The sequence below is a fragment of the Papio anubis genome, chromosome X (assembly GCF_008728515.1).
Source record: "Papio anubis isolate 15944 chromosome X, Panubis1.0, whole genome shotgun sequence".
NCBI lineage: Eukaryota > Metazoa > Chordata > Mammalia > Primates > Cercopithecidae > Papio > Papio anubis.
Window position 1 is genome coordinate 22,874,564 of NC_044996.1, and position 26,755 is coordinate 22,901,318.

General features: G+C 41.0%; 1 long non-coding RNA gene and 1 pseudogene across 13 annotated transcripts in view; both read left to right on the plus strand.

Annotated features, from left to right (window-relative positions):
• Positions 1 to 26,755, plus strand: part of LOC110742127 — a 123,828-nt gene that overhangs the window by 9,829 nt on the left and 87,244 nt on the right. For 12 of the 13 annotated variants that reach the window (XR_004180619.1, XR_004180614.1, XR_004180612.1 and 9 more), the window contains one exon: positions 26,048 to 26,158. The exons of the other annotated variant lie outside the window; for it this stretch is intronic. This is a non-coding gene — a long non-coding RNA (uncharacterized LOC110742127). The remainder of the gene's footprint in view (positions 1 to 26,047; positions 26,159 to 26,755) is intronic. 13 annotated transcript variants of the gene reach the window in all.
• LOC103880892 lies at positions 17,597 to 23,610 on the plus strand (annotated as a pseudogene).

A 26,755-nucleotide genomic window follows, 5' to 3' on the forward strand; every position in this document is an offset into this window, starting at 1 on the left:
GATTCTATTCAATTAAATATCCTATTTAATATTCTTTTACCCCCAAGACTTAGAACAGTGCCCAGAACTTGGCAGGAACTAGATAAATATTGGTTAAAGGAATGTATGATTTCCTCTACATATTGAGAGATCTGAGATGGTAAACACCAAAGTGCAAATAGTAGTAACTGTACTACCATATACTGTTTATGAATGGGTGCTCATGTCTTTTTTTAAAAAAACATTTTTCACGTTTTTTAAAAAAGGATGCTTTATAAAAGATAAGAAACATCTATTGTTTTAATATATTTAAAAATACAATTCAGATTATAAAGTATCATCAATAGTAAGAGTCTTTTTTTTTTTTTTTTTGAGACAGAGTCTTGTTCTCTTGCCCAGGCTGGAGTGCAGTGGCGTGTCTTGGCCCACTGTAACCTCCGCCTCCCAGGTTCAAGCAATCCTCCCACCTCAGCTTCCAAAGTAGCTGGGATTACAGACATGTGCCACCGTGCCTGGCTAATTTTTTTTTTCTTTTCTTTTTTAGATGGAGTCTCGCTCCATCGCCAGGCTGGAGTGCAGTGGCGCAATCTTGGCTCACTGCAACCTCCACCTCCCGGGTTCAAGCGATTCTGCTGCCTCAGCCTCCAGAGTAGCTGGAACTACAGGCGTGTGCCACCACACCCAGCTAATTTTTGTATTTTTAGGAGAGACAGGGTTTCACCATGTTGGCCAGGCTGGTTTCGAACTCCTGGCCTCAAATGATCCTCCTGCCTTGGCCTCCCAAAGTGCTGGGGCATCAGACATAGGGGAAATTGGACACATTGGAGGAGGTCAGAAAATTTTGAGATAAATTTTGCGAGGAAAATTAAATTGATCAAAATCTGTAATATGAATGAGAGCCTTGAGAGATATTTTAGTCAACTTGTATATGTGTGTGTTTGAATGAACTTTGAGTACACAGACCATCAAATGAAATGACTAGTAAATTATTCTAGAAGACAGAGACTAGGGGAAAGAAGTCCAGAAAAAGAAAAGCAAACACAATTTAGTACATGGATCATCTCAAGATATTTACATTGTTATAGTATTGTATGCATTAAATATTGACACAAGCAATTATAGCTACATTGGGAGGATGGGAAGGAAGGAAGGATGTAAGTGAAGTACTAATATTGGTATTAGTGAAGTGTAGTGAGGGCAAAGAAAGTAAAATATTCTTCTAGAAGGAATAGGTAATATGGGCATTCTATTTAGGGATATATAAGCAAGTAAAAACTTACTAGCTAAGAGTGTTAAAAGTGTTTCAATCATCTGGGCACGGTGGCTCACGCCTGTAATCCCAGCACTTTGGGAGGCCAAGGCGAGCAGATCACGAGGTCAGAAGATCAAGACCATCCTGGCTAACACGGTGAAACTTCATCTCTACTAAAAATACAAAAACTTAGCCGGGCGTGGTGGCAGGTGCCTGTAGTCCCAGCTACTCAGGAGGCTGAGGCAGAAGAATGACGTGAATCCGGGAGGCGGAGCTTGCAGTGAGCTGAGATCGCACCACTGCACTCCAGCCTGGGTGACAGAGTGAGACTCCATCTCAAAAAAAAAAAAAAAAAAAGTTTCAATCTCGGAGGAATGTCAGAGATGGCATAATGTTGTTTGTAATGTATTGTACAAATAACTAACGTTGAAAAATATGTTCATGTATAATTTTGACTTAAAATCTTTAAAAACTGTATCTATCTATCCATCCATTCATCCTTGTGGTATATAGGCAGAATTCTAAGATGATTCCATCTCCCTGTATAATTCCTTAAGTATGAGTGGGACCTGTGAATATGATAGATTATCACTCCTCTGATTCCTTTATATTATATGGCAAAAATGATAGTGTCTTAAAAGAGAGATTACCCTGGGAGGGCCGGATCTAATCAGGACAGGGAAAGAGGGCCTGGTGGTCTGAGATCTTCTCTTTTGCTAGCCTCAAAGAAGTAAGCAATTGTGAGTTCTAAAGCTGCAACAAAATGAATTTTGCCAACAACCACATGACCTTCCAAGAGGATCCTGAGCCTCAGATGAGTCCCCAGCCCTAACCGACACCTTGATTGCAGCCTTGAGCTGAGGACCTACCTGAGCTATGCCCTGACTCCTGACTCACAGAAACTGAGATAAAAAATGTATGCTGTTTTAAGCTATTAAGTTTGATGTAATTTGTTACATAGCAAGAGATAATGAATGCAATGCTTACACAGGGGGAAGAAAAAAAAAGAAAACCTAGTAGTATGGACTGAAAGTTTGTGTCACCTCAAAATTCGTATGTGGAAGCCTTAACCCACAGTGCGATGGTATTTGGAAATGAGACTTTTGGGAGGTAGTTAGGTTTAGATGAGGTCGTAAGGGTGGAGCCTGCATTATGATTAGTGCCCCTATAAGGAGATGAAGGGACAGAGCTTTCTCTCTTTGCCTTGTGAGTACATTATAGGAAGGTATCCATCTACACCTGGAAGAGGACCCTAGCCAGGAACTGAATTGGCTCCCACCATGATCTTTGACTTCCCAGCCTCCAGAACTGTGAGAAATACATTTATTTTGTTTAAAAATCTATGATTTTTTTATGGCAGCCCTCCTTGACTAAAACATCTAGAATAAAGTATGGAGAAATATTAAAACTGGTTTCCTCTGAGAAAATAATGTAGGAGATTCAGTTTATAAACTTTAAAGAACATATATTGACTATTGTTTTGTTAAGGGAAATAAAATAGTAAAATGCAAACCTGTGAATTCAGTGTAATGACATAAGTGAAAAAGGAGTGTGTGTGTGTGTGTGTGTGTGTATGTATGTGTGTCCGTTTGGACTTCCACATTTAGCATTGTAAGAAATGTATTGATAATTACAAAGACAAATTGGTCACATGACAGATGTACTGAATTTTTAAAATAGATACACCAAAGTGCAAAGAAAAGTTACATCTGAAGACTTGTTTTAGATAAGAACTCACCTTTTTGTTTAATACATTTTTTTCATTAAGAGTTTCCTGGCCAGGCGCCGTGGCTCACGCCTGTAATTCCAGCACTTTGGGAGGCCGAGGCGGGCGGACCACAAGGTCAGGAGATCGAGACCATCCTGGCTAACACGGTGAAACCCCGTCTCTACTAAAAATACAAAAAAAAACTAGCCGGGCGAGGCGGCGGGCGCCTGTAGTCCCAGCTACTCGGGAGGCTGAGGCAGGAGAATGGCGTGAACCCGGGAGGCGGAGCTTGCAGTGAGCCGAGATCGCGCCACTGCACTCCAGCCTGGGCGACTAAGCGAGACTCTGTCTCAAAAAAAAAAAAAAGAGTTTCCTAAGAACAGGTCAGGCCCAGTGGTTCATGCCTGTAAATCCGGCACTTTGGGAGGCTGAGGTAGGAGGATCACTTGAGGTCAGGAGTTCAAGACCAGCCTGGCCAACATGGTAAAACCCCATCTCTACTAAAAATACAAAAATTAGTCAGGCGTAGTGGCGGGTTCCTGTAGTCACAGCTACTTGGGAGGCTGAAGCATAAGAATCGCTTGAACCCAGGAAGTGGAGGTTGCAGTGAGCCAAGATTGTGCCACTGCACTGCAGCCTGGGAGATAGAGTGAGAGACTCTGTCTCAAAAATAAATAAATAAATAAATAAATAAATAAATAAATAAATGTAAAGGTACATTTGGTATGTCATATATGACATGTCAAACCAATGAGAGCTATATAGGCTATAAGAAAATAATCTCAGGAATTTGGCCAAATAACAGCCTTCCACGAAACAGAAAGATTAGTGTCTCCTACAAAATGGAGGGAGATTCCCTGGTAACCTAGAAAACTATGTCAAGGACCATAATACCAGGTGACTAGAGATGACCTTCTCCAAGCCTGGAACTTACGGCGTTTTCTTCTCCCATTTCATTCTGGAATCCTGAGTCTTGTTCAACTTTAAGAAGTGAACTTAATAAATTGAGAAAATGCTGAAGAACTAATGTTCAGTGAAGAAGAGCTGAACTGTGAAGCCAAAGATCTGGTGGAAATTTAATGCTGGAAAAGGGAAGATGCCTCACCAGGGCGGGATAGTTAAGGACTCGTTTTGATTTAAGATGGAAATAGAAAGCAAAAGCACAGTGATGTGAACAAGTTTCCTCAAACTGGGCAAGAATTGAAACAGTTTTGTTTCCTTGTGCCTTTGTCTTTTGTTGGCGTTTTTTCACACTGGATGGGCGGGAGAAGAGGCCCTGGGGACAGTTGACATTTCTGGAGCACTACTGCCATCGTGAGGAAATCAGTTGATGAAAATCCAAGTCATGAACAATTCCTCCCAAAAAACTAGTATGTCGAGGAAGGTTGGACCTGTGGGGAAGTTGGAAAGGCTTCTGGCCTCAAGCGTGATGTCCTTGCCTTCATCTCTCAGGCCTTCTAGGATCTGCGGACAAAGGCATGATATAGTTGTAGAAGCGGCCAGAACTGACCAAGGGGCAGGCAGGAAATTCATGCACAGGAAGTCCTGGAGGTGGAGCTTTTGTGTCCTCCCAGTACAGGAAGAACTAGAAGAAGCAGTTCACTGCTAAGTGCAGGGCTTCTGATCATTTGTCTCCTGCTCCTGCTCCTTGTTGTAGAGGCAGACAGTCTGGGACACAGTCCTCTAGCACACTGGGGCCTGGGATATGAGCCCCATTTGGCAGTAGTGCGGGAGCTCAGAGTGCAGGGGGGAAATTCCCACTATTTATTGTAGAGCATATATTGAAGAATGCATTCAAAGTTGAGAGGCAATAGATAATTGACAAGAAGGGTGAATAACTCTCAGGAGTGTCTTGGAGACATGTGACAAAGCATCCCTCAGTGATCCCAGATGTCTTGTGAAGGTGAAAGTTCATTGCTGATCTTCTGACATTATCTCAGTTAAAACAGACTGAAAGAGAAAACCTGAACTAGATGGGTTAGCATGCCTGCCTTGGAGCTGCATTTTGACTAGGTCCTATGCTTGAAGTAGGGTAGACAAATGTGAGGAGACAGAATTGTGGATGACACTAGCAGTGGCCTCAGCTCAGGAATTCCTCAGGCTCAAGAATGTTGTATTCACCTCACCTGGCTATACTTAATACAGGCTAACAGGCCTGATTGCAGATGGAAACAATTTCATTGTTTCAGGCATAATAAAAATAACAGCAAAAACAGGAAACCACAAGCAATTATTTGTCCGTGTTTACTGCCTTTCAACCATTGGCATCCATTACAGATCATTAGCTATTCCAAGATGAAAAGTTAAAGAGAAACAATTCAGCAAGGAAAGAGAAAAGGAACCAGGCACAAACTTCCCAGAAGAAAAAGACCACGGAACAAGAAACCAGCCCCCGATATTTAACATAGCTTCTTTTCTATTTCCCTAAGTGTTGGCCGGTCTGAGAAATAAAGGGAAAGAGTATAAAAGAGAGAAATGTTAAAGCTGGGTGTCCGGGGGAGATATCACATGTCAGTAGGTTCCATGATGCCCACCAAGCCGCAAAACCAGCAAGTTTTTATTAGTGATTTTCAAAAGGGGAGGGAGTGTACGAATAGGGTGTGGGTCACAGAGATCACATGCTTCACAAGGGAATAAAATATCACAAGGCAAATGGAGGCAGGGCGAGATCACAGGATGGAGCGAAATTAAAATTGCTAATGAAGTTTCTGGCATGCATTGTCATGATAACATCTTATCAGGAGACGCGGTTTGAGAGCAGACAACCAGTCTGACCAAAACTTATTAGGCGGGAATTTCCTCATCCTAATAAGCCTGGGAGTGCTACGGGAGAACTGGGCTTATTTCCTCCCTTATCTACAACCATTAAAGACAGACGTTCCCAAAGCGGCCATTTTAGAGACCTCCCCTTGGGAACACATTCTCTTTCTCAGAGATGTTCCTTGCTGAGAAAAAGAATTCAGTGATATTTCTCCTATTTGCTTTTGAAAGAAGAGAAATATGGCTCTGTTCCACCTGGCTCTTAGGCAGCCAGACCTAATAGTTATCTCCCTTGTTCCCTGAACGTCGCTGTTATCCTGTTCTTTTTTCAAGGTGCCCAGATTTCATATCGTTTAAACAATTTGTGCAGTTAACACAATCATCACAGGGTCCTGAGGCAACATTCATCCTCAGCTTATGAAGATGATGGGATTAAGAGATTAAAGACAGGCATAGGAAATCACAAGAGTATTGACTGGGGAAGTGATAAATGTCCATGAAATCCTAACAGTTTATGTTCAGAGATTGCAGTAAAGACAGGTGTAAGAAATTATAAAAGTATTAATTTGGGGAACTAATAAATGTCCATGAAATCTTCACAATTTGTGTTCTTCCGACATGACTTCAGCTGGTCCCTCTGTTTGGGATCCCTGACTTCCCACAACAGCAGAGGTTCTCAAATTCACCAATACTCAAGTAAATTACAATTTGACAAAGTCTCAAACATTCCCCACCTCTTCAAAATATCCCTGAGCAAGCTACTGAACATGAAACCACTGAAAACACCTACTTTGTGTGAACATTTGTAGAATTGGACAAGTTCCCATGAGGTGGGAAGCATTGTCAATTGGTTTTACAATTTGGTGGGCAATATATGTGTATCACTTAACCTTTCACATGAGCACACTCTTTCTCCAGAGTCAAGGTCACATTCCCATAGGAGACAGGAGTATAGAGATGAGTAGGTTCATTCAGCTTTCCTTTGCAATGTCAGACAGTGGGGAGGAGCAAAGGGTCTATTCTCTAGTAGATTGACTCCACATGTTTCAGCTGTACCAGGTGGTCCTCTTAAGTTCTTGGAAAAGAATGAATTCCATGCTCAGTGTCCACATGAGTAAAGATATTCCACCTCTTTGATTAGGGGTTAAAGCAAATTATTGACTCTTTGGGATCAAACCATCCTAGTTTACTAATATAAGAAAACAGGCCAGGTGCGGTGGCTCACACCTGTAATCCCAGCACTTTGAAAGGCCGAGGCGAGTGGATCATGAGGTCAGGTGATAGAGACCATCCTGGCTAACATGGTGAAACCTTGTCTCTACTAAAAATACAAAAAATTAACTGGGCGTGGTGGTGGGCGCCTGTAGTCCCAGCTATTCAGGCGGCTGAGGCAGAAGAATGGCGTGAACCAGGGAGGCGGAGCTTGCAGTGAGCCGAGATAGTGCCACTGCACTCCAGCCTGGGCGACAGAGCAAGACTCCGTCTCAAAAAAAAAAAAAAAAGAAAGAAAGAAAAACAATAAAGTCTATCTCTCTCTGCTTATTCCATGTGTGACTACTGTCCTCAGTTGAGTGCATATATATGAATTCTAAAGAATGAATTTGCAGAGCCTTCTGACGAAGATACTCATTGTGTCTACCTTCCTGGAGTAATTATTTTAAGGCCATGCCCTCAAGTATTAACGTCATACATGTCTCCATGCTTGAAATAGTAACAAGCAAGGTTTACATTCGAAATCAAGAAACAAAGGTAGGCTGGGGGCGGTGGCTCACGCCTGTAATCCCAGCACTTTGGGAGGCCGAGGCGGGTGGATCACGAGGTCAGGAGATCGAGACCATCCTGACTAACATGGTGAAACTCCGTCTCTACTGAAAATACAAAAAATTAGCCGGGCGTGGTGGCAGGTACCTGTATCCCAGCTACTCGGGAGGCTGAGGCGGAAGAATCGCCTGAACCCGGGAGGCGGAGCTTGCAGTGAGCCGAGATCCCGTCACTGCAATGTGGCCTGGGCGATAGAGTGAGACTCTTGTCTAAAAAAAGAAAGAAAGAAAGAAAGAAAGGTATACCCTTCAGGTTTTAAAATAGCCTTCAGTGTAAGAATCAGTTTCTCTGAAAATTATACATTGCTCTGTTTACATATGGAAATAAAAAAGACCACTTTTTATAGTGAAGAAAACAAAAATCTTTGGGCAAATTTATAAGTAACACAAAATCCAATAATCCGAAGGATATTTAGTGACCCATGAGGTGGCCTTATAATAAAAAGGAGAAGTGTGATAAAAGGAAAAATTTCAAAACCCAAGGAGATTTGCAAACTATGTGGAAGCCTAAAGTCATACCAACAAACCCATGAGTGCTCACATATACATGTACTCATGCAAATATTCAAATGGAATAGATTTAGAAGAGAGCAGAAGAAAGAAGATCAAAATACTCATGCTTGTTTTCATGGACTGCTCAGCATTTTCTCAAAAGGATCATGTACAGAGATCATCTCTGGTATGAAAGCGTGGCACTAAAGAGGCAAGTTTTCTGGGGCTCCTGATGTACTCAGCTCCCTGAAGAAGGATATCTTGTCAGGCCTACAAGGAATCTTCATCAGAAAAAGGCTAAGGAACAAGCACAGAGAACACTACTTGCTAATCTTAATGAACAGTTAGATCCTGAGCCTTAAAGGCCTCATCTTCGTTAGAAGAAAGCTAAAGAACCCATTTCTGTCCCATTAAGAGAACTGAAATGAGAGCGGATCCCTCCACGTGGGTATGCCTTCACACTGGACCCTAGACAAAATGCTGCAAAGCCACTATAGCTGTTACCTCCTGGGCTCAGAGAACACTTCCAGGCCTTCTGGTTGTGTATATCTGCACTCCTATCGATGTTCTGGAATTTATTGACTTGGCACAGTGACACATGCTCCTTTTCCTCAGATCCCTCTTGCTCTAGGCAACAGAGGCACCAGACTTTTGGTGTCCCTGAGACCTCCAGCGGCTGTTAGATGCCACCTCAAATGAGATTCATTTTCCCCTCCCCACATTCTAACGTTGCTGACATTGGGGCCCATACTCCAAAGTACAGGGATATCTTGTGCCAGCCCAACTATCTCATGGTCTAAGGGGCAGGGCCAGAAGATCAATGCCCAGAAGCTGTGTGTAGACTAATTTTTCTATAGTCCTGCCCACAGTGAGAAGAAACCAAACCCTGCATCAGTCCTGGCACCTTACTCAGCAGCTTCTTCATTGAGATTTTGCCTTTGTCCAGATTGAGCTCCTGGAAAGCCTAAGAGTTGAAGTTGAGAAGGCCCATCTTGGGGTCAGGCCCTATTGAACCTTTGAATTTGCTAAATCTTTCTTAACTGCTAGATGGGAGGGAAGTTCAAATCCAAAGCTTTTGCTTTTGTCAAACTACTTCCTCGCGATGGCAGTATGAGCTCAGGAAAGCCAACTAACCCTGCCCCCAGGCCCTCTTCTCCCGCCCATTCCATCTGAAAAAAAATCACCACTAAAAGGCAAAGCTACCAGGAAATATGGTTGCCTTGTGTCTTACCCAGTTTGAAGAAACTTGCTCACATTGCTGCGCTTTTGCTTTTGGTTTCTATATACAATCAAACTGAAGCCTAAAACCACACACTCTCATCAGGCATCTTTTCTTTTCAGTAATTCAGTTTCCTCTACCACAGCTTCACAGATCTCCTCATCAGTCACCATTAGATATGTACGATTTTCCCCATTTTCAAGTTTTCTGATACAAGGTTCAAGTCCCAAGGAGTCCGTGCATGAGGAAAAGAAATTGCTGGAACTCCAAAGCTTGTACGAGGCTATCTGTCTCCATCAGACGTTGTGGTCTTTGACCTGGCTCATTTCCCAAGCTCTTATGGTGTACTCCATTTTCTGGCTCACATAGTTTAGAAAGTAACCAAAATGGCATCCTTCTTTTTAAATGTCTTTCCAGATGGAGAACTCACTAATAAATATTTCAGTTGCTCAAACTTGATGTTCAAAATAAATACTAATATTTAGCTATTATAATTTAAGGACATTAGAGTTAAGCTCTTCCATAGGTTTTGAACTAATATGTTAAAACAACATTATCAATTTTACCATATGACCTTTTCTTACACTTGTACATTTTTATGCCTCATATATATTCATGTTTTAATTTGCACATAGATGATGCTTTGAATGAATAAAGAAACAACACATTTTAAATAATTAATTGGGCACTTAGGTAGAGAATATACATTGTGTATCCTTCTTAGGTAATTATATAATTTATTGTCCAAGTTGGACAACTGTGTGAACTGTGACTTCTTAAGGCAAACTGAAAGGAATGTTCACCCTATTTATAATTCCACAGTCTTGAGACAAACAGTGATCACATCTTTATGCTTTATTTACCTAAATACATTTTTTTTTCTTTTTTTGAGACAGAGCCTTGCTCTGTCACCCAGGCTAGAGAGCAGTGACACAATCTCAGCTCACTGCAACCTCTGCTTCCTGGATTCAAGCGATTCTCCTGCCTCAGCCTCCCAAGTAGCTGGGATTACAGGCGTGCACCACCATGACCAGCTAATTTTTATATTTTTAGTAGAGACGGGGTTTCGCCATGCTGGCCAGGCTGGTCTCGAACTCCTGACCTCAGGTGATTGGCCCGCCTTGGCCTCCCAAAGTGCTGGGATTACAGGTGTGAGCCAGTGCGCCTGGCCAATAAATTTTAATTTGTATATACATATACATGCTTACAAAAATTGGGCCTTGTCCTGCATATTTTTTCTTTTATACTTTTTCTCTTGGCTATATTATGAGCATTTTGACAGTTGGACTTTAGTTATCCAAAAGTACGATTTAAAAATATGAAAATAGCTATTTATTTATAAGAAATAGAAATATTTAAAATTAAGAGAAATAGACTCTTTCAATACAGAATATTTAGAAAATATGGAATTCAGATAAGTGAACACAAAATGACCTATCATATTACTATAATCTGTATGTATTTTTTCTTTAAACACAAATTGTGTAATAGCGTATATTGGATGTTTTTCCCTGATATTTCTATTTTCTCCTCTTTAATCCACTCTTCATTTTTCTCTACTTCTCTGTGTATCAAATGGCTAATCTGTATGGACTATGTAATCTGGCTGTCTTGCTCTACAGGTCCTGGTTACATTCTCCTATAAAGGGTTCTGGCAGGATTGCAGGGGTAGGTTAGGTATTTATTTAATCAGATCTATGGGTTTGACTCCATCCTTTAGCCAAATACCACTGTCTTAACAGTATCCTGGAGGAGTAATGGAAATATTTGGCAAACAGCCATAACAAATACCCATATACGCATATACCCATAAATATAGTTAAACAATGTCAGCGTTTTTTAAAATTATAACATTGGAACCTGAATGTGACTGTGTATTTCTACATTCCCAACTGTAATTTATCTTTTTCTTCCGAGCCAAGGGAGTCCTTGGGCCTGCAGGTAGCTGAGGATAAGTGGGGCCTTTATGGGAATTTCTCCCTTGGGCTGCTCACCAGGCTGGAGTGCAGGGGCACTATCTTGGCTCACTGCAACCTCCGTCTCCCGGGTTCAAGCAATTCTTCTGCCTCAGCCTCCTGAGTAGCTGGGACTATAAGCGCGCGACCCCAAGCCCAGCTAATTTTTGTATTTGTTTTAGTAGAGAAGGGGTTTCACCATGTTAGCCAGGATGATCTTGATCTCTTGACCTCGTGATCCTCCTGCCTCGGCCTCCCAAAGTGCTGGGATTACAGGCGGGAGCCACCGCTCCCGGCCAAAAATTTTAAAGCTTGCAATGAAAAGGAACAGACTGTGGGAAGGGCTTGACCTGAGAAACAGGTGGACTAATAATAACTGGAAGGTCAACTGAGTCAGACTTATTTTTGCCAGTTGTTCCCCTATGCCAAGAACACAAGATAGAACTGAATTTGTTACCTGAGTCCTCCCTGGACCTGAGACTTGCAGAATGCAAGAAAACCAATAAAAGTTGGGAGGCTTCCTCAAAGTGCCTCAGAAGTGAGCTGACAGTTGGCCTAACCTAGATCTTAAGAATGTGAATTCTGAAGCCTGACTAATCCAATTATAAAATTTGTTTCTAACTGTTCTTCTGTGACTTTGCCTAAAGTATTTAAACTTTCTTTGCGGCCGGGTACGGTGGCTCACGCCTGTAATCCCAGCACTTTGGGAGGCTGAGGCAGGCGGTCACAAGGTCAGGAGTTCGAGACCAGCCTGACCAACATGGTGAAACCCCGTCTCTACTAAAAACACAAAAGAAAATTAGCTGGGCATGGTGGCAGGTGCCTGTAATCTCAGCTACCCAGGAGGCTAAGGAAGGAGAATTGCTTGAACCCAGGAGGCAGAGGTTGCAGTGAGCAGAGACCACACCATTGCACTCCAGCCTGGGCAACAGAGCGAGACTGCATTTCAAAAAAATAATAATAATAAAACTTTCTTTGCTATCTGTCCTCGTTAATTAAGTGGCTAGAATCATACTACTTACATTAGAAGGATGTCGTGAAGAATAAATATATGAATTTGTATTCAGTATTCAGATCCTTAGAATATTCCCTGATAACGTGGTTAAGTATTCGATATTTGTTAGCTATTGTCCTTGATGGTGGTATTCCAGTAGCTTACAGGAGTAAAGAACACTTTATTCTCTACCACTTGTGGAATTTCAGCTACTTTTTACTTAGTAACTCCAACAAAATAAATTGTAGGCCGGGCGCGGTGGCTTAAGCCTGTAATCCCAGCACTTTGGGAGGCCGAGACGGGTGGATCACGAGGTCAGGAGATTGAGACCATCCTGGCTAACACGGTGAAACCCCATCTCTACTAAGAAATACAAAAAAATAGCTGGGCAAGGTGCCAGGCGCCTGTAGTCCGAGCTACTCGGGAGGCTGAGGCAGGAGAATGGGGTAAACCCGGGAGGTGGAGCTTGCAGTGAGCTGAGATCCGGCCATTGCATTCCAGCCTGGGGGACAGAGTGAGACTCTGTCTCAAAAAATAAATAAATAAATAAATAAATAAATTGTAGCCCACTTAAGCGGCATAAGCAACCTTAGATGGCCCCCTAACAGCCTCTGAACAAGCCAACCTTTGACTCAGCAAATACAGTAGCTAGATGGAAAAATGACAACTTGAATTAAAAAAAAAAATATGAAATTGTTAAAATTCAGATGCCTCCCAAAAGCGTTTATTTAGGAAAATGCTAAACCATTAGGAAAAGTTTTGAAAGGGAGATCAATTGACATTGAATGAGAGGCTAGAACGATCAACTGCATAAAATATCTCAAAACAAAGGAAAAAATAAAGCAATGGGAAAAATAAGGAAAAGTTAATACCCTTAAAAATCTAAGGTTTTAACATATTACTAAAAGATGTTACAATTGGGAAAAAACAGAATAAACAAGGCAAAATTTAAGGTAACAAGTAGAAGAAAACTTCCCACAATTGAAGAAGGCCCAGATTGTAGAGTCTCACTATGGTACAGAATGGAATAAAGATATGCACTAAGCATATGTTGGTAAAATACTAGAATTATTAAAAAGTCACCTTGCTGGGCATGGTGGTTCACGCCTGTAATCCCAGCACTTTGGGAGGATGAGGCGGGCAGATCTCGAGGTCAGGAGATCAAGACCATCCTGGCTAATACGGTGAAACCCCGTCTCTACTAAAAATACAAAAAATTAGCCGGGCGTGGTGGCGGGCGCCTGTAATCCCAGCTACTTGGGAGGCTGAGGCAGGAGAATCGCTTGAACCTGGGAGGCAGAGGTGGCAGTGAGCCGAGATCTCGCCATTGCACTCCAGCCTGGGCTACAGAACAACACTCCGCCTCAAAAAAAAGAAAAAAAAATCTAGCCAAGTGAATATTCCAGAAAAGAGAACTGAAGTGGATGAAGAAGGAGAAGCAGGAATAAAGACCTTATACTCTATAAATGAAGAACATAAGCACTCTAAATGGTCATAATTGAGGGACTATACTGCAAAGGAAATAACACTAAGAGTACACAATAAAATATTAAAGAATTTTAGGCCGGGCGCGGTGGCTCAAGCCTGTAATCCCAGCACTTTGGGAGGCCGAGGCGGGTGGATCACGAGGTCAGGAGATCGAGACCATCCTGGCTAACATGGTGAAACCCCGTCTCTACTAAAAATACAAAAAACTAGCCGGGCGTGGTGGCGGGCGCCTGTAGTCCCAGCTACTCGGAGGCTGAGGCGGGAGAATGGCGTGAACCCGGGAGGTGGAGCTTGCAGTGAGCCGAGATCGCGCCACTGCACTCCAGCCTGGGCGACAGAGCGAGACTCCGTCTCAAAAAAAAAAGAAAAAAAAAAAAAAAAGAATTTTAACAAATCTTTTAAGTAGGAAAAATATAAAAGGATGAATTGGAATACATATGTTAATGGACACAACATCTTGGGTTAGTTTTGAGGAAGAAATCAAGTACCTTGACCTAAGAAATAGTGTGCTTTGAGGGACTTTGTTTCGGACAACATTAGAAAAATATGTGGCTGTTTGTGGACATGGAGAAATGAAGGTAACTATGAATGGAAATTAACAATTGGTAAAAAGATATAATCAGCAACTTAAACATCAAAAACAAGAACTGGAAAAAGAAATAATAAACATAAGGTAGGAAGGCAGGAATAAAGTTAAATGTTTTCTTCATTAGAGTAAATGTGAGTGGACACAATTATCTCCTCAAAAGACAGAAGTCATTATATCGGGCTAAAATACAAAACACAAAACAGCAACAAAAAGAACCCTATGCAGTACTTTTAAAAATTAAGTCACTTAAAGCCAAGAATTATAGGAAGTTTTGAAAATTAAGGTTGGGGCAAACAAGTATCACACAAAACGAAAGTAGCAGTACCAATATTAATATCAGACAAATGCGCTTTGAAGTTAAAAGCACTAAAACGTAAAAGCCGGGCGAGGTGGCTCACGCCTTAATCCCAGCACGTTGAGAGGCCAAGACGGGTGGATCATGAGGTCAGGAGATGGAGACCATCCTGGCTAACACGGTGAAATCCCGTCTCTACTAAAAATACAAAAAATTAGCCAGGCGTGGTGGCGGGCACCTGTAGTCCCAGCTACTCGGGAGGCTGAGGCAGGAGAATGGCGTGAACCCAGGAGGCAGAGCTTGCAGTGAGCTGAGATTGCGCCACTGCACTCCAGCCTGGGTGACAGAGCGAGACTCCGTCTCAAAAAAAAAAAAAAAAAAAAAAAAAAAAGCACTACAACAAGGACATTTTGCAATGATAAATTGAGTAGCATTGAACCAATAAACCAATTGTAGTAGAACTGATACCTTTATGATACTGCATTTTCCTATGTTTGATCATGGTGTCTGCATTTATCTCAATCTTCTTTACCATTACTTAGTAATTTTTTTTTTTTTTGAGACGGAGTTTCGCTCTTGTTGCCCAGGCTGGAGTGCAATGCCATGATCTCGGCTCACCGCACCTTCCACCTCTCAGGTCCAAGCGATTCTCCTGCCTCACCCTCCCGAGTAGCTGAGATTACAGGCGTGCGCCACCACGCCCAGCTAATTTTGTATTTTTAGTAGAGATGTGGTTTCTCCATGTTGGTCAGGCTGGTCTCGAACTCCCTACCTCAGGTGATCCGCCCGCCTAGGCCTCCCAAAGTGCTGGGATTACAAGAATGAGCCACCACGCCTGGCCCACTTAGCAATTTTACATTTTCAAATGAAAAGTCTTACACATCTTTTATTCCTAGTTAATTCACTTTGGTTTGTTTTTTCGAGATGGAGTTTCATTCTTGTTGCCCCAGGGCAATGGCATGATCTCCACCTCCCGGATTCAAGTGATTTTCCTGCCTCAGCCTCCCAAGTAACTGGGATAACAGATGCCTGCCACCACACCTGGCCAATTTTTTTGAATTTTTAGTAGAGACGGGGTTTCACCATGTTGAGCAGGCTGGTCTTGAACTCCTGACCTCAGGTGATCCACCCTCCTCGGCCTCTCAAAGTGCTGGGATTACAGGCGTGAGCCACCGAGCCCAGCCTATCCCTAGTTAATTTATAGTGACTGGTGCTGTTGCACATGGTGTCTTCTTTAAATTTATGTTTTCTAATGTCCTTTGCTATATAGAAATACAGTTTACTTTTATATATTGATCTTATGCCCAGTTTGATGTATTCTCTTATTTTATACATGTATAGAATTATATAATATATATGACATTTTACTTTTCTTCTTTTCTAATCCTGTTTTCATTTCATTTTTCTTTTTTCATTGCCTTCAGTACTCTATTTGGTAGAATTGCTCTAATTGAGTAGCCTTTTATTATTCATGGCCGTGAAAGGAATTCTTTAGCTGTTTTCCCATTAAGCATTATGTTAGATGTAGGTTTTTGTAGCTATCTCTACTAGATTGAATGTGAAAACGTCCTAAATTGTCCTCCTAGGGTAAATGTGAATTTTCAGTTTCTTTTCCAGGAAAAAGGTGGACTCTAAATCTGGGCTGTCTTTGTGACTTGATTTAGTTAATAAAACTCTGAAGTCATGGTGTGTCAGCTCTCAGTTTCACAAGACTTGTGCACTTCCATTTTCCCTTGCGAACCTGCTGCCAGTGTGTGAATATGCTCAGGCTGGCCTGTTGCAGGATGGGGAGGAAAGAGCAGCAGTCTCTATGGTGAATTTACCCCCAAACATGTAAGAGATAGCATTAGCAAAGCTGCCAACCTGACCTAGTGATGATGCCAGATGCTTGAGAATCCAGGCAAGACCATGATGACAACACAGTATATTTGTAGATTTTTTTTTTTTTTTTTTGAGACAGAGTCTCGCTCTGTCACCCAGGCTGGAGTGCAGTAGCATGATCTTGGCTCACTGCAATCTCTGCCTCCCGGTTTCAAGCAATTCTCCTGCCTCAGCCTCCCGAGTAGCTGGGACTACGGGGGCATGCCACCATGCCTGGCTAATTTTTGTAATTTTAGTAGAGACAGGGTTTCACCACATTGGCCAGGCTGGTCTCGAACTCCTGATCTCAGGTGATCCGCCTACCTCAGCCTCCCAAAGTGCTGGGATTACAGGCATGAGCCACAGCACTTGGTCTTACTTGTAGCTTTTTGAGCTATGATAAGTGCTTGTTTTTTAAGCCACTGAGTTAAAAAATAGTGTTTCACAGAGCAATGATTAAATGATACAATAACCAGATTATGAAAGTTCCTTTATATTCATGGCTTCCTAAAAGTTTATGTTGTAAGTGCTGTTGAATTTACCAAATATTTTTATTTTTCTGCATCAATTGAGATGACCATATACTTTTCTCCTTTATTTGGAAAAGTGGTGTATGACATTTCGTCCTTTTGCAATGTTTTAACTCCCTTTCAGTCATGAGATAAATCCAAGCTGATCATAGTTTATTGTCTTTTATAGAACTATGGATTAAACATGCTTATATCTTTCAATTTTTAAGTCTCCACTCATAATCGAAGTGGGTTTGTATTTTTCTCTTCAGTCACAATCTATGTTTGATTTAGGTATCAAGGTTATAAAAGTTGCTCAGAATATGTTGGGGAGTAATTCATCTCTAGTTCCCCTTTAAAATATTTTGAATAAGATTGGAATCATCTTTTGCTTAAAACTTCATAAAACCGGACGGGCATGGTGGCTCCTGCCTGTAATCCCAGCACTTTGGGAGGCCGAGGCGGGCGGATCAGCTGAGGTCAGGAGTTCGAGACCAGCCTGGCCAACATGGCGAAACCCCATCTCTACTAAAAATGCAAAAATTAGCCAGGCATGGTGGCATGCACCTGTAATCCCAGCTACTTCGGAGGCTGAGGCAGGAGAATACTTGAACCCAGGAGGTGCAGGTTGCAGTGAGCCGGGTTCGCACCATCGCACTCCAGCCTGGGCACGAAGAGTGAAACTCCATCTTAAAAAAAAAAAAAAAAAATTCATAGAACCAACCTGTAACCATGTGGGATAGATGTTTGTGTTAAAGGAAAATCCCTAAGTGTGTTTTATTTTTTAATAGTTATACTTCCCTTCAGGCTTTTTCTATCTTCTGCTCTTTGCCACCTGTGAGGTCCCTGAAAATGAAGGCCAATACTACCCAGCTAAGCAAATACCTGAAAGGCCAAAAAGACTGGGTAATCTGGTGTTCCCCTTAATTCTCTGTCTATAGAGCTTTAATCTGAGAGTTTCTCTTTTGTGAATTCTTTGACACTTTTAGGGAGAATTTTGTATTTCATCCTATATATTTTGTTTCCAGTGAAGAGATATGGAGGAGAAATGGTCCAAATATTATAGCCAACCATAAACAAAAACCGAATTAAGCCTAAATGTATTTAACAAGTTGAAATATGACTAAGCTGTTCAGTAATATTTGTAATTTATTTCAATGAATATTTTCCTTAACTTTCTGAAGAAACTAAGTAACTAATTTCAAATGAGAATACAATGAAAACAAACAAAAAATAAAGTGAAATAAAAATTTTAAAATATAAGGTACAAAATTAATGATATTAGAAAGTGCTTGTGTTTCCATGTTAAAAGATGAAATCATGAGACAACCTTTTAGTAACTTCTGATAGGGGTTTATACATATTTATATATGTATACCACTCAAAGTCCGCATTTATGGCATGAAGTGATGAGCGGTATCTAAGCCTTCCTCTTAGGGCTCCAAGAAAACAGGTGCCTCTCATTTTACAGTCTAACCCCGGAAATGGAGAAAGACTCCTTGAGGGCATGAATACTGACAAAGGCTATCTCCTTGACCAAATTGTAGATAGGCTCCTCTGAGCCCTCTTTTTGACTGAGCTCATTCTTGAGTACTGTCTTTGGCTTGCCTAATCCAGTTTTAATACGAATCTTAACTCAGTTTAGCAAGAATTCCCCTACCCTTGATGTCTCCTCTCTGTGATGTTCCATGCACTGACACCCCTCATTCTGCTCCTTGACTGTAAATCCCCGGCTGTCTTTACTATGCTCAGAATGGAGACTGATCTATTTCTCACCTGTTGTAATGTCCCTATTGCAATAGTCTTGAATAAAGTCTTCTTTATCACTTTTACAAGTGCCAGAATAATTTTCTCTTTAACAACAGCAGGCCAAGTCAAGGAACATGTGGCCTGCTGCCTAGAAATGCCCCAATCCTGCCCTTAATTTTCAGAATTGTTTTCTTCCTCCTAGGCCTAGCTCCTTGAGACTTGCCCCTAGACGTAAACAATTTGGTAATGTAGAGAAAATGCTTGAGATGTAAAACCGAGTTAAGAGCAGAACTGCAAAGACTAGGTTAAGTGGAAATTGCGTTCTTGAAAGATAATATTGCCTGATAAAAGTGGGTGCTTTAAGGTGGGATCTGAACATGGCGGCGGTGGTAGCTGCTATGGTGCTGAAAGGCCGGGGATATGGGGGGTGAGAAATGCCTGTGTCCTCCGGGGGATTCTCGCAGGAACCACAGCTAACACGGCCTCCCATAACAGGACCCAGGCACTGCAAACCCACAGCTCCTCAGAGGGCAGGGAGGAACCTGAACCCCTATCCCCCGAGCTGGAATACATTCCCAGAAAGAGGAGCAAGAACCCCATGAAAGCCAGGGACTGGCCTGGGCCATCGGCTTCCCTTGTGGTATCCTTCTCTTCATCCTCAACAAGCGGGAAGTGGACAAGGACCGTGTGAAGCAGATGAAGGCTCGGCAGAACATGCGGGTGTCCAACACGGGACAGTATGAGAGCCAGAGGTTCAGGGCATCCCCCCAACGTGCCCCGTCCCCTCATGTTGAGTCTGGGGTGCAGACCTGAGGAACGATGCAACCCTCCTAAACTGTGTTGACTGTGAAGTCCTCAGGTTTGGCCGGGATTCCAGTTCTCGAGGTCCACCAGAGGGCGCATGAATCCCAGGCTGCTGCCAACCCCTACCCCGCCCCACACCCAGGAGCCAGCCAAAGGCAAATAAAGTTATTGAGCGTTTAGTGGGGAAAAATTTCAGTAAAAAAGTAGCTGGTTTAGGCCTTGGTTTGATTTCAGATGGAAACAAAAGCAGCTTCCAGCAGTATGAGCAGGTCGCCCCAAACAGGGCAAAATGCAAGGCAGCCATGTTTGGTGGCGCCTTTGTCTCTCAGTGGCGTTTTTTCACACTGGAAGGGCGGGAGAAGAGTGCCCCAAGGCAGGCTTCCTTGAAAATATGCAGCACTACTGCCCCCGTGAGGAAATCATTTAAAGACAGAATACGCCATTACAGCGTTCTTTCTCTGAGACCCAGCAGTTGGGGAAGGGCTGTTCTGTGGGTAGGTGGAAGAGGCTGGGGCTCCATGCTGAGCCTCTTTGCCTTCTCTTCTAAGGCCTTAACAGAGACCTGGACATTGGTGGTATCTTGGTATAAAACCTGGAGAGTGAGGGGCTTGGAGTGAACCATCAGCTGCCAGGCGATACTGGCACAGGAAGTCGTGGGGTGGGGCCTCATTTCCTCCTGGTGTGGTCAGGACTGGAGGGACCCACTCAAACACGAATGCAAGCTCTTGTGGGCATCTGTCTTCTGTTCCTGCCCCTTGCAGCGAGAGTTAGCAGGCTTTCACGTGGTACCACCATCCTATGGTGAAGGCCTTATTATATACAAGGACTCCTCAAGGAAGCTATGGGGCATTGGTTTCTTGTGGCAGCCGTGTCAAAACACAAAGAACAGGCCAATTCCAGGTGACATATTGCAGAGGCAAGTGTGCTTGCTGAGGATCTCAGGTCATTCAAACATCTAGAGATTCACTGCCTGCAGCCAGGAGGAATTGAAGAGAAGTGGGGCCACGTAGCCAAACCAAGAAGTAATGAAACGTCTAAAGGAGTAGATACAAAAAAACAGATGGAGAAGAAGTAGTCCAAATATGTTAGCCAAGCATAAACGAAAACTGAAGTAGAATTCAATCTAATTTATATGTTTTACATATGACTAAGCTGTTAAATAATATTTATCATTTATTTCAACACAGACAGTGAAAAGGATTGAAAAGTCCTTGCCTGTCAGAGGTGTCATTCCTTGTGATATAACTCTATGACTTCATACATGCCTGTTGTAGAAGGAACGTTGTAAAGAAATGTGATTATTTCTAGAAGTGCAAAAATCAGGTGGCAAAAATGATGTCACTGAAGATCATGAAGGAGGACACGTTGGTACATCAACCCTCCACAAAAGCAACAACGAGCCAGGCATGAACTAGAAAGAAGTGTCAGAATCCACTTTTACAGAACTCTAGAGCTTGTCAAAAACTTGCAACACCCAAGGAAGCCTTGGTGAAGAAAGAAGTGGCTGCTTTGTGGTGAGAGAGCAAGAGAGCTACGGCATTTTAAATTGCCTGTCTACCATCCCCCAGCCTCCACAGTGCCTTCAGTATAGCTCCCACCCTTGTGCATAGGTATAATACAGAACTTATTCTCAAAGAATTGTTGCATTCCAGTTGGACCTGTCTTTTGGCTCCCTAAAGGATTGGTGTAATCTTGCTTTTGTTTTGCCTCACTTAGAGTGTTTCCAGGTTTGGAACAGCTTCCTGAGGGGCATGTGTTGAAAAAACTTAAAGATACAAGTATTGGCTATAGGAGTCTGGGGCAAGGGACAACAGTTAAACAGTAAACAGATGGAAAAGCATGGGAAGGAAGAGGCTATGAAAGGAAATACTTGGGGGAATAAGAACTTTAAAAAGTTCTTGTATATACTAGAGAAATAAAAAGCCATGCACATGCGCAGGGCTGGACAATTATTCAGAAAATGCCTGAGAAGACCTTAAGGACTCATATCTCACTAGCTTTCAGGCCCCTTGCAAGCTAGAAGTGAAGACTACAGCCTGGCTAGTTGAAAGAGTGCCCCAACACACAGAGCCAGCCTTCAAGGACTTAGAGAATACTTCTCTTTCTTTCTTAGGCTCCACATGTTTAAGGAAACCGTCGGAGTACTAGGTGACCACTAAGCTATCAGAACACCGACTCCAGTGGCCACAAATGATAAAAATACAGACTTTACAAAAATATTTAAGAAAAGTTACTAAAAAAGCAAATAAAAAACAACAACACACAAATGCTATCAACTAAACCCATGGGGTGGGGAGGGAAGTGTGTCTAGAAATCTAATTTTCAGAGTTGATACAGTATGACATCAAAACATCTAATTTTTAATGATAAACAAAAAATAAGACATGCAAAGAAAACAAGAAGGTGTGGCCTACTCACAGGGAAAAGAGAAATTAATAGAAACTGTGCAGAAGGAAGCCCAGGCATTGGGCTTACTAGAAAAGAGTTACGTCAACTCTCTTAAATATGCTCAAAGTGTTTCCATAAATAAAATACAAAGAACTAAAGTAAACCAAGAGAATAATGTCTCACCAAGTAGAGAATATCCATAAAGAGAGAGATATTATTTTTTAAAAAAACAAACAGAACTTTTGGAACTGAAAAGTACAGAAACTGAAATGAAAAAAAAAAAAAAAAAAAAAAAACCACTGGAAGTTTCCAACAGCAGATTAGAACAGTTAGAAAAAAGTCATTGAATGTGAAGCTAGAGCAATTGAAACACATGAGTATAAACATGCAAGAAGCTCAACAAACTCCATGTAAGATAAACATGAAGAAATCTACAATGAGAAAGCTTATAACCATGCTGTCATAAGACAAAGACAAAGCAAGAATCTTGAAAGCCTTATAAGAGAAAGGTCTTAATTATATACAAGGACTCCTCAATAAGATTAGCAGCCAGTTTTTCTTCAGAAACCATGGAAGCCAAAAGGCAGTGGGATAACATATTTAGAGTTGCAAAAGCAAACAAACTTGTCAAAAATTCCATATCCCCCAAGACTAACTTTCAGAAATGAAGGAGAAATTAAGACATTCCTAGATAGAAAAAAACTTTACAGATTCCACCAGTAGTAGACCTCCCATAACAGAAATGCAAAACGGAGTCTCTCAGGATGAAATGAAAAGACGCTAGATAGTAACTCGAAACCATATGAAGAAATAAGGAACAAAGAAAAGGGTAGCTACATAGATACATAAAAAAGCCAGAAGAATTATATTTTTGGTTTATAATTCTCTTTTCCTCCCATATGATTTTAAAAACAAATGCATGAAACAATAATTATAAGTCTGTATTAATTAACATTGTACAATGTTTAATCATATAGTTTGTAAAAATAACACAAAAGGGATTAGAGCTTTAAGGGAGTAGGTTTTATGTACTATATAAACTAATTTGTAGTTTAATAAAAATCAATTGCTCTAAAATTAAGATATTAATTGTATTCTGCAGGATAGCATAAAAATTAGTATATAGGGAAAAAGAAACAGAAAGCAATAAAAGTGGTACACTAGAAAAGATCAATTAATCACAAAAGAAGGCAGGAATTATGGAATTGAGAAAAAAGCTATAAGATATACAGAAAATATATAGCAAAATAGGAGGAGTAAGTACCTCTTTACCAGTAATTACTTTACATGGATTAAACTCTCCAATTTAAAGGCAGAGATTGGCAGAATGCATTTTTTAGAACATCCAACTCTATGCTGTCTAAAAGAGTTGGCTTTAGATCCAATTCACAAACGGTTAATAGTAATAGCATGAAAAAAGAAAATTCATGTGAAAAATAACCAAAATAAAGTTGGTCTGACTGTCCTGATACAAGACAAAATACACCTTAAGACAATAATTATTTCAAGAGACAAAGATGGACATTATATAATGATATGATCAGTCTGTCAAGATGTACTAATTAAGCATACATATTTATTTTACAAGAGTCCCCAAATACATGAGGCAAAAACTGAACAGAACTAAAGGAAAAAATAGAGAGTTCTAAAAAATAACTTGGTGACTTCAATACCCCACTTTATTTATTTATTTATTTATTTAGAGACAGAGTCTCTTGCTCTATCACCCAGGCTGGAGTGTAGTGGCACCATCTTGGCTGCAATCTCTGCCTCCTGGGTTCAAGCGATTCTTATGTCTCATCCTCCCAAGTAGCTGGGATTACAAGCGTGCACCAACATGCTCAGCTAATTTTTGTATTTTTAGCAGAGAAGGGGTTTCACCATTTTGCCCATGCTGGTCTTGAACTCTTGACCTGGAGTGGTCCACCCACCTCGGCCTCCGAAAGTGCTAGGATTACAGGCATGAGCCACGTCACCCAGCCCAATACTCTACCTTAAACAATGGATGAAACAACTAAACTGAAGATCATTAAGGAATTAGAGAATGTGAACAAAGTTATAAGTCAACTAGACCTAAAAGATATAAAAATATATCTTTCCTTGAAAGGTAAGATTCCATCACCTACCATGTAGACCATGCTATGCCAGAAGAAGGGAACTGGCTTTTGTGACATCCTGGCCTGTGCCTAACTCTCTTTTAGACTTAAAGGATGGCATATGGACATAGGTGTACTGACACACAGGAGTGCCTTGCAGAGGCTCCGGGAAGCAAGCACGACGTCTTCCAGGTATTTTGTGAAAGAGAAAAATGATCTCTAACCTTCCCTTCATATATCATCTAAAGAACACTCAGAGAAAGCCTTGACTAGATGAGTTAGGCTCCTTAGGTAGCCTCTTCAGCCTTCACAAAGCCTGAATTCCATTCTCTGTGGCCTGATTGGCAGAGACATTCTCTGCCTCTGATTTAGGGAGGAAAGCAAACAGTTCGACCTTGGGAATCAAACCATGTAAGTTTGCTAACACTAGGTAAGAGAAATGGCAAAGTCAAGGGCGTTTTACTTCTAACATGTGATAACCTTGAATCAAACGTCTAAACATGTATGTATTCTAGAGAGCCAATATGCACATTGTAATGTATCTGTAAATTGAAAAAACTCAAACAAAACAACTAACAGTGTCTAATTCTCTAAAGCTGAGTTTTCTGAGAGCACATTTTCCAGTTTTACCTTTATTTATAATGAAGGCTTGACACATTGACAAATAAGCTTAGTACTGATAACATTCTGAGTAATACCATATTTTTATCTAAAAATAAATGGCACTGTTTACATGCTAGGATGATTAAATGTCTTGCTCTTACTAGTCAAGAAAATTAAAACCTTCTAACAAATTATTGTTTAACACAAAATCCAATTAGCTGAAATATGTTTAGTGACATTTTAAGTAGCCTTTCTATATAAAAACTGAGAAAAATGATAGAAGGAAAAACATTAAATCAGAAGGAAATTTCTCATAAAGGGTGTTATTTGATGTTTATAACAAAAAATTCCTGCACATGTACATTCCCTCTAACCCCCCAATATAATGCAAATAGAAGAACAAGCAAAATGCAATTGAGAAAAACAGTAATTGAATTTTGATTGAGTTTCTGTGATAGAGAATATGCCTCATTAGCTTCTGTTATAAATGTTCCATTTTTCATTTTTTTGCCAAATGTTTATATTATCCTTAGGATTTGAGTGCAATTTGATTCATTGTTATTTTTGAACTATAAAGAAATGTCATGAGAGTTAGCAATAAAGTACTATTAGTTACTCCATACCATTGGAAACTTCCCATTACCTAATATTGTGTGAAATATTCAAGGCACTAAATACTACCTATAGTTTGATGATGGAATTGAAAGGAATAATTAATGTGATTGTGTGTGTGTGTGTGTGTGTGTGTGTGTGTGTGTGTTTGTGTTGAACATCTTGTTGTGCAAATAAGGGAGTATATTAATAAGCCTCTATCGATTTAGTAAAATAATATCACCTCTCATGAACAATCATAGAATCCATTTGTAAGAGAACATATTTGAACACTGGACATACACTGGACATACAAATACATGGGAACTTTAAATAGAGAAGTTCTTATATGATCAATGGAATACGTGAATGTGTGATAAAACCATTTTAAAAGTCATTTCCTCTTGGGATTGAGAGACCACTTATTCATGGTATATATACACCTATGTGTGTACACATGTTTACTAACTATATTTTAGCCATGGTAATCATTTCAGTTACCTCGCTTTGTGCCTATATCCGTATGTATGTGTATATGTACTTATTTATACAAAACAAGATGTTAAGGAGAGTTTGTACATGCATTTAATGCAAGCCAATACTTTCCCTTCAAAACTTTGTCAGAATACACATCTGGTCTGATCCAAACCACTACAGATTAATCCAATTTTAATATAGATGTATTTTTTGTGTGAACCTAAATATAGTAGGCCTATGTATGTATACATTGAAAAGTATGGAAGAAAATAACCCAACATATTATCAGTTGTATTAACAGATTTTATGGTGTTTTTCTTCTTGGTGTACACAAGATTATTTTTGAACTACGTGGCAAACATCATACTCTTTAAATTTTTTTTTTTTTTAAGAGACTAAGGTGTCACTATGTTCTTCAGGTTGCTCTGCTCCTGGGTCCAAGCTATTCTGCCTCAGCCTCCCAAGAAGCTGAAACTACAGGAACACGCAACTACCTGGCTTGCAAATACCACTGCTAATAAGAAGATATTGTAAGTCTGATACCTAAGAGATAAGAGGTAACACACACACACACACACGCATGCAGGCACACACACACACATACACACACACTCAGATCACAAGAAGAAGCTGAAAAATATTTAATGACATAGGAACATGTGGAAAAATAAATTATTCACTGTTAAACATAGGACAATTTTTTAAACTGCGTAACTTTTTTTTTTTGAGACAGAGTCTCACTCATTCTGTCGCCCAGGGTGGAATGCAGTGGCGTGATCTCGGCTCACTGGAACCTCCACCTCCCGGGTTCAAGCGATTCTCCTGCCTCAGCCTCCTGAGTAGCTGGGACATCAGGTGTGGGCCACCATACCTGGCTGATCTTTCTATTTTTAGTAGAGATAGGGTTTCACCATGTTGGCCGGGCTGGTCTCAAACTCCTGACCTCAAGTGATCCACCCGCCTTGGCCTCTCAAAATGTTGGGATTACAGGCGTGAGCCACTGCGTCTGCCCCCAAACTGTGTAACTTCTAATGGGAATTTATACAGATGTAAGTGTATGTATCATGCTCTGTGGAGCAATGTATTACATACAATGATGTGTGCTGTCTTGGCCTTCTCTTACGACT